This window comes from Bactrocera dorsalis, chromosome 5 (genome assembly GCF_023373825.1).
Source record: "Bactrocera dorsalis isolate Fly_Bdor chromosome 5, ASM2337382v1, whole genome shotgun sequence".
In the NCBI taxonomy this organism is placed as follows: domain Eukaryota; kingdom Metazoa; phylum Arthropoda; class Insecta; order Diptera; family Tephritidae; genus Bactrocera; species Bactrocera dorsalis.
Window position 1 is genome coordinate 28,985,604 of NC_064307.1, and position 9,326 is coordinate 28,994,929.

The 9,326-nt window shown below is 32.4% G+C and overlaps 1 protein-coding gene and 1 pseudogene across 1 annotated transcript in view; both read right to left on the reverse strand.

Moving 5' to 3' along the window:
* Positions 1–3,074, reverse strand: part of LOC125778708 (adenylyl cyclase 78C-like) — a 76,720-nt pseudogene extending 73,646 nt beyond the window's left edge.
* The window catches only part of LOC105225020 (adenylyl cyclase 78C), a 205,584-nt gene extending 202,097 nt beyond the window's left edge, over positions 1–3,487 (reverse strand). The window contains exon 1 of the mRNA XM_049456907.1: positions 2,967–3,487. The gene's annotated coding sequence lies outside the window, so the exon portion shown is untranslated. The remainder of the gene's footprint in view (positions 1–2,966) is intronic.
* Positions 3,488–9,326: the final 5,839 nt, after the last annotated feature.

A 9,326-nucleotide genomic window follows, 5' to 3' on the forward strand; every position in this document is an offset into this window, starting at 1 on the left:
AAGAGCGCTTGGATGTTGCATACAACAGCTCTTCTACTTTGATGGGATGGCGTTGAATGAGTTTCAACGTGGTGCATAACAAAGAGCTCCTCAAAAAACTGCGAGTGTCATATTCTGTTAAAATAGTGGGAATGAGAAGCTAAGGTTACGATCTCCAACTCATAATAAGCTCAACCGTGAGGCTACTGCACAATAGTTTCTGGAAGTGTATTTCGTTACCACCTTTTGTTACGCAGCAGAGATCAAGCAGCATTCGAAAAGTGGACTTCTATGATTTCACAAAGAACTACATATAGCAGTTCACGTGCGATCTGTCGAGATCAGCCATACAACCTTACTTAACCTAACTTGCCAGGTACAAATCCACTTCCTTTCCAGACTTCCAGAAAACTTAGTTTTGCAACAGCTTAAAAATGTTTTCCTTTTTGCTTTCTGGGTTAAGCATTTATTGAACCGCCCTTGTACATTCATAGTTGGGCATCCCACTTAAATAGTACTATGCTAAAACATTTTACCCAAAATTAGATTGTCATTTCTGTGTGGTCTAGTTAATAAACACTTTCAACAAAATTATCATACATGCGTATGTCAGTGCCCAACGATGTCAGCTTTCTTCACATACCTACATACAACTGCAGTTGTAATTTTCCAAACCGACTCACCGCAATTTCACCCTTAAATCAACTTGGTGACACTGTAAATAGAACACCGATGAAATTAACCATTTTAAAAATAAACATGTGGGTCCTGTAAAACCTCAGCAATGATTTAATGCCATAATTGCGCCATTTCTGTTTTCCAAAGCTAGCATTCAAATACATAACAGAGTAGCATTCTCATCCTGAGGGGTGGCTGCTCGAATGGCTCGACGTTTCATTGAACTTTATTCGGCTGGAATTTATTTTTAAACTGTTGCTCGCTGATGCTGCAATAATTTGCATTGATTTTGTGTCGTTCTTCAAATTGGTCACGTAGACATCTACATACATATATCTCATATAAATGTATTTAAACACATACATACATATGCGATTAAACATGTGTTGGTTTTTGGCGCTGACATTTCGAGTTTTCATTTTGCAAAGTGTGGTCGCATTTACCAAACGGTTTCTACACACACACATATATAGAACAAAGCATATGCGCATAGCAATGACCTAGAATTTTCCTTAGCCTACCATTGGGGTTTTGCCCGCATAGCCTTAAAAAATAGCCGTGTTGCGGCTAGGGGCACAAGCGCATGTGCATATGTATGCCAATAAATCTTTATTTCTTTTTGTTTGCGCGGCATTTTGCACGTTAAATGAAGTTTAATTACAGTTGTCCCGCCGCGTGTTGTTTGATTTGTGTGTGAAGTGCACACGCGGATACACAGGTGAATATGGAAGAGTGTGTGTGTGTGTGATTTTGCTGTACAGTAGCGGCTAAATTACGGTTCTATTTTGTTCTTGTCACCCTAAATCTGTGTATACTATAGTGGAATGTAGGTTTATAAAGAAAATTAATTATAAAAGTTTTTACCACAGCACAAATTTTTCCTGTTTTATATTATTATATCTCAATATAGTAATATTATTATGTTTTATTGTGTTAAATTTATTTTTCGCGTTGCAAGCTGTGCAAATATTGCATGTTCATTTGGCGCTCCAGTGTTTGTCGCTAATAACTTTGTTTGTTTGTAGGTGTGTGTGTATTTATTTAACATAATTGCGATTGTGTGACTTGCTAATTATTTAAAAGCCATACTATGACCACACCTACTTCCCATAAACACAATTTAAATTTCCTGTGATTCTTTCACTTTCCGTCATACAAATCAAGAAGCAATTAATAAAAGGGGATAAAACTTAAAAGAAAATAGTCCCTTTGAAGTATGCCACTCCATCACCAAAAATTTGCTATCGAGTCAAAACTGTTTAAGCCCCTAGCTACCGAATATTTATATATTTGACTTTTGATCTGAAATATCGGTCAATCTAAGAGATATATAATTGAAATTCTGAAATAATACTTTTATAATGGTTTGCCTGTGTGTCAAAAATGGGTTGAATCGAGTCCATACTTTCTTCGGCTTCTTAGCTTGACCATAACCTCGGTCCAAACTTCATATTCCTAATACAACAAATTCTGATCCTCTGAGTGACTTTTTCTATTTACTTCAATTTAATATATATATTAATAATACATTAATTCTTCGATAAAGTTAATTCAAATATCACACGAATCTTATTTGAAGATATTTTTAACGTATTTTTATAATTTAGCTGACGCGAACTGAAATGTAGCAACAAAAGTAAGTCGAAGTTTATGTCATTCAATAAGAGTTAAGAAGATACAAAATTTTAATTTAAACCTTTCATGATTTAATCAAATAATGGCTGTTTAACTCTTAATATTATGGAAAAACTGAAATATTTTTTTGAAAACACTCAGAGAGAAAACGAAGTACAATTATTACGTATGAAATTAAGATCTCACTACAAAAATAAATAACTGCCAAGCAGACGATTTTTCGAGTGAAGAGTTCGGATTATTACAATTCGAGCATAGTCCCATAATTTTACTATAATAATGATATATTATTTATATATAAACGAATTATGCCCTCTTATAAATAAATAATTATATTCTCATAGGAACCCCTTCAAAGGTCTTATTTGCTCGTTCTTAAGATTTTGTAATGTCGCACTCGAACACACTTCATTGCAAACTTTTATTTATCAAAGCAGCTTTTGTGCCACAAGTAAAAATTAAGAATTTCCCAGACAGCTAGATGGATCCATATTTTTATAAATTTTCACTTATAACCATTTTCGTTTTCACGAAAAGCTGTTTTGGTCATTCAATGGCATTATGCACTACAAAAAAGGTCAAAACAAGCACTACAGCAGCGCGGTAAGCAACAACGTCTTTGCATTGCTTTTTCCCACTCACCCCTCCCTGCTGAGTAACCAAACGCAAATCACCTACTGCTTTTCCTAGACGTTAAGTAGTTGGTGGAGCCACTTATATTCGCATAATATTTGCACAATAATTTTTAAATTTTCACAACCCAAATTATTCTTTCAGCGCCAACGTTGGGTTGTGTTTGTTGTTTTACGTTTTACGCGGAACAAATTTGCGACCGACAATGTTTGCCGTTGCCACTTTAATAATTTAGTACACAAACAGGACTTTAAGACATTTTTTGTGTATAACTTTAAAATTATTATTATTATTAGTATTATTTTTTTTTTGTTTAATGAGCACACAAATTTTCTACTAAATTTTTTGTCTCAAGCACTTTTATTTTCATTTCACTATTCTTTATATTCTTTCAATTAAACGTTGTAGAATATTATTTTTTATTGATAAAGTTCAGTGATATTTTCAAATTTATCAGCAAATTTGTCATAAATTACTACACTTCAAATCACTGACCGCCAGTGCGTATGCTTAACCGACGATTCCAAGCGATTTCTGTAACGCTCAACAGCAAAACGATGAGGCAACTGAAATTTAAATTTCTTGCTTTTGCATTCTGAAGGTATTTGCAACAAGCATTTGCTGATGCTGAGCTTTCTGTTAGCAAAAGTTCAACGCGGAGAAAGGTAGTTAAATTCGAAATTTTTACCAAGCATTAATATAACCAAATAAATACTTTTAAATATTGGATTTAATATTTTTTTATGATGTTCAGATAAATCTTTCATTATTTTCCTAATTTACTGGTTATCTAAACTTTTAACAGTTTATTATATTTTAATAATTAGCTTGGCGTGCAATAATACATGCACATAACACTTTAATGTTAACACTCTTACAGTGTTATGCTAGTTAACATAGCATCGTCGGCATCGCAACCTGTTTGACTGTTAGCTGTTGTTGTATAATTAAGCCGGCAGTGTTCGATGTTGTGTTTATGTATACGATGATAACAACATCAAAATGACATAATTAAGGAAGTTTTCATATGACTTTATGTACTTAAATATGTATGTTATACAGTTGAACTTCCCTAATTCGAATCGTCATAATCCACAACAGAACTTCGAGTTAGAGAGACTTCGAATTATGCAATGAAATTTGTATGAAATTAGACTTCTATTGGCAATCCAAGAGTTTGAGTTATGGAAGTTCAATTATATATACTAAACATACATATATACATATGTATGTATATACACTTTAAAATCAAGTTGTTCACGTTTGTTTCGTTATTGTTCGCCCAGGGATATTAGCCTTTTGTAAGTTTAAAGTTCAATTACGATAATTATTTACATATGTATTCAGAAGTGTATATCCAATAGCAAATATTAACTCAGTAACTAAATTCCTTTTGTTTTGCTTTGATTGTTATAAAAATATCCTTCCTGATCAGTAATGTTTTGACATACCATAATTAATATATATAAAATATATACTCAATATATTAATAATTTCTTTTAATTTTATAATATTATTGAAGGAATTTATTTCGATTAAAAATAAGTCAAATTAATAAATAAAGGAGTTATCGAAGGCCCATTTTTCAAACAAATTTAGTGAATAATTAAGGGGATACATGGACTTCCTCGGCTAAAAAACTGCCTTAAAAAAAAAATTAATAAAAAAGAAGAAATGTATTATTAGAACTTTTTTTTACAAATATACACTTTAACAATGAAATTCTTAAATTTTTAGAAACAAATATTTTAAATTCGGCTATTGCCATTTCCGGTGACCCCTCAGAAAAAAGATGCGTCCACGTTGGCAGGAGAACTCCTTACATGATCATCTAAAGTTAAAAATACATGTTTTAGTCAAAACCTTAATTTAGAACTTGGACGAAATAAAAAAACTGAAAATTGGAATTTTGGTAGAAATTAGAAAAAGATACGAAAATTTCGTAATTTTTTTTTCAAATAGTTGTTAACATTTAACATTTTTCTTTTTGTAGGTAGCTGTGTGCACATCACTTGAAATAAATTTTCCTGTAACCAGTGCAAAATTTCGTTAAAATATCTCGTCTAATGGAAACATTTTCTCTACACTAACTTTTTTCCGATTATTCAGTTTGTATAGCAACTTTATGCTATATCTGAACAATTTCATGTTTTAATACATGAGTGATATATTTCTCTAACATGATAATAATAATAAACAATTTGAACTCAACTCGGCTTTAATGTGGAAGAAACAATCTTCCAAATGCTGATTGGGTCATCTATAAAGGTCTAAAAATTGAGCCATACGGATTTGTTTGTGTATTGAGTTAAACTTTTCCTAACAAACTTATGTTAGCATATCTTGCGTTAAGCAAAAAGCAAGCAACAAGAGAAAAAACATATTGCTGCTGCACTGACGCAAGTACATACATTTATACATGCATATGTATGTACGTACACAATTAAAATTTATAGCTGCTCAGTAATCAATGAAGACTACTATGGGTAAAAAATAGTAAGATTTTATAATTTAAATTTCGCGCGAAAGTCCATTCGTCGAAATATTTTTTCTAAGTTGGTATAACTGTCAGTGACATATATGCCAAATGTCACAGCAAAATAGTCATTAGTTTTAGTGTACTCTTGTCTTTTTGAAGTACATAAAGTGCATTCGGCCATTTTCACTATGAGTGAAACAGTGGCGTAGCTACAACTTCGGGCGCCCGGTGCCAAGGATGTTTTGCCGCCCCCCTTTATCTACCAACCTACAAGTTTCATGAGGTGGCCCGAACAAAAGTGAATTTGTACAAAATATCTTCGATATTAAGTATATAAAATTTAGGAACTAGAAGCCACGCAAAGTTCCAAAATTCTCACAATACGGTATTTAAGGAAATTGATAGTAAATTTACTAGACATTTTATTAAAAGCCATAGAAAAAAGCCATTTTCGTACAATATCTTGTACACTTTTGACACAATTTGCAGGAATTTTTGCCCGAATTGGAGCTTTTAAATACCATTTTTGAAAATTTGGAGAAATAAAAGTATTTGTTACATTTAAAGCAAATTCAAAGACTCAAGAGTATTCGAGTAAAAATTAATAGTTTTCATTGTTATTCAGATTACAACATTGTTAGTGTACAACTCTTTATCTTTTATAATAAATTTTGTAAAAAAAAATTGTTGAAGTATTTTTGTGAATATTAAAAAACAGCCAAGATCGTTTTGAATGAATTGAATGATTTAACTGAAAACATATAAAGTGCCACAACTAAGCACCAAATTAAGATACCGCTAGGTACAGCATATTTATACCCCGGTACTTGTGATCGAAAATGTCGTCCATTGTGTGATATACATAACTGAAATGAATGGATAATCCTTCTCTTATAATGGTATGTCTGTATGTCAAAAATGGGTTGAATCTGAGCAATACTTCCCTTACCCCGCATATACTTAATATAAAGAGACTTCCGGGTGACTTTGTACCGCATATATCAGCTAATATGTGTGCTATCTCAACGAAAATAAGAGAGCAGTGCAGTCATAGCAGTGTACCTTTGGGCCTAAAATAGATAAATTTGAGTGAAAACTTAACTTAACTCCCATATAACGAATATCAAGATTTTCGAACATCTGGTCTCCTATCAACACCCAATTGAACACATTATTATTAAATAAATTTAACTGGTTTGTATACATTTTATATTTATGTACTTTATTAAGATATGGAACATTTTGCTTGCACAAGATCATCTCTGCTAGGAAGGCTGAAATATTTTTATCATTTTTGTGAATGTTACGAAGTAATTGCACTACACAAAATTACGCAGTCACTTTCTTATATTGTTGAAATTCAAAAATTTGCTTCAAGGAAATGGTGTTAAATGTATTTATAGCGACCTCTATTTTTCAAGTTTTTTGTGTTAAGTAATGTCCAATGCTATATCTTTTGCTTACATAAATTATACCATGTTCAGACCGACACTTAATCACACGATTTCGGCTCTTGAATGGATTATCCCACTAATCTTAAAAATTTATCAAGATTTCGCCATACAAAAATGACATTTCCAAATCACTTTATTGAAATGGTTTGAAACAGATCCACGCTAAATCTCTCTGTGCGACTCTGATTTTGCGCCATCTACTTGTCAGCATTGGAAATCTGTTACATTATCACAGCTGATTTAGACACTACAAAGGGAAAAAATGTAAACAAACAAATTTTTTTTTTAAAGCAATGAATCTAATTTCACCTGAAAATCGACTTAACAAATGAAAAAATGCATCCACTATTTCTATTATATGGAAAATATTTGAAAAAAGACGGCTTTTATTTCAAAATACTATATGACAATCTTTTCTTTTGATAAATATTAAGCGATGTGAATTCTTAAATGACAATAACAGCTGTTTTTTGATCTTTCTAACGGCAGTGAGAACACTGTTGTGTTATGAAATGCTTAAATGTAATCTAATCTTTTAAATTTTCGGTCTGAACATGGTATTACGAATTGCACTACACAAAATTACGCAGTCACTTTCTTATATTGTTGAAATTCAAAAATTTGCTTCAAGGAAATGGTGTTAAATGTATTTATAGCGACCTCTATTTTTCAAGTTTTTTGTGTTAAGTAATGTCCAATGCTATATCTTTTGCTTACATAAATTAGATATTTCTAAGGATAATATGGATAAATTGCGATTCATAATTTGAAAACGGTTAAACTTGTCCTTTGTAATCTTCAATAACTCTGATTACACGGTTTGGTAGTTAACGGTATACTGCGCCATCTGTCGCTGAAACTTTAGTAATTTTGTAACCAAAACTCGGCAACTCTACAAACCATATGTTTTAAGTTTAATATAATTTGTTTTGAAGTACATAATTTACTTAGAAGAGTTAACAAATGTTATATTTAAAAAGGCATCTAAATTAATCCACCTTTGTTGTTTTTATTTGTTATTTATAACTCAAATCGATGGACTTTCCATGCAGTCCCAAAGAACAACCACCTGATCTAAGAATATCCGATTGCAGCAGTGACGAGGAGAATACATTATTTTCCCGCCATAATTTGTCCAAATCCAATGAGACTGCAGCGCTGGATATAACATGGAGTAGTGAGGATGAGTTGTTCACTGAAAATTGCCAAAGCTTTCTCAATACAAGCTGCTTCGAAAATGGTGCCTCAACACCTCTTAGTAGAAGGTACTTACGGTCAGCTAGAAAATCTGAATTGCCTAACGTGGGTATTAAACGTAAATTGAGTAAAGTCATCGAAAAGCAAGGAGAAGTAAGGACCACGTTGGGTAACAGAAATATTCCATTAAGCAATAATACCTTCAACAGCTCTCCGTGGCGTAAGGTGCGTAAAACATTTTCAATACTACGTTGTCAAAGTAGCATCTCAGAAAGTTATTTACCAACTGAACAACAACAAAAAACACCGACAAAACATCGTTTGTCACAACATGATACGGCAGATACATCAATTGATTGGTCATCTTCTTCATCAGAAAATGGTTCACCAATGCGCACACCAAAAAATGCCATAACGGAAACTCAAAAGAGTACCGCACCCACAGAGTTGGAGTTATTGGTCGCGCTAATTGAACGAGAAAATGCTGCAGCCAAAGTTAAAACTCGCCCAACGGCATTTAATCAAAAGAAAAAGCGGCACATTCAAGGCGGGTATGCGGAACGTTTGCAAAAATTAGAGGAAGCAAATCGCATAGAGCGTAATTTCTTACGAAACGATCAACAATTGGGTCTACAGAATGGTACGCATATGTGTGTGTTAGAATTGAATAAAGCTTATGGCGTACACATAGCAACCGTGAAGTTCGAGCAGTGCATTGAAAACACTGTAAATTGGGATTCAGCTGCAAATGTTCGGATTGTAATTGATCCCGACACTGCAGCACATGTAAAGGTGGGCAGCAGAATAGAAGCTTTCTTTGATGCAACCAATGAGCCATATACTTTACAAACTGTAGAGGGGGAAACTAAAGAAATAATTTATGTGCAACCACATAAATTGCTGCTACTATAAAGCTTAAATTTTGTTATAAAAATATAAATAATAGTATAATTGTAGTTTTGTTATTGATGAATAAATTTTGTTTATTACTTTTAAGTTCAGTTTGTATAAAGTTTTATATTTTGAGTCTGCTAAATAAATAAATTGTTCAATAAAATTCGCTTTAATACACCTTTATATGTTATTTAGGGCATACAAAACGTTTACTTGATATTTATTACCTTATCACAGCCACTCGATAAGTGCTTAAATGTACGGACTTTAGTTGATAAAACATACAAACGAACATAAGTATGTATACACTCAAAAATCCCAACTACTCAAATTTATTACAGTTGGTCATGCTGAATTCGGTGAAATTTTACTTTTTG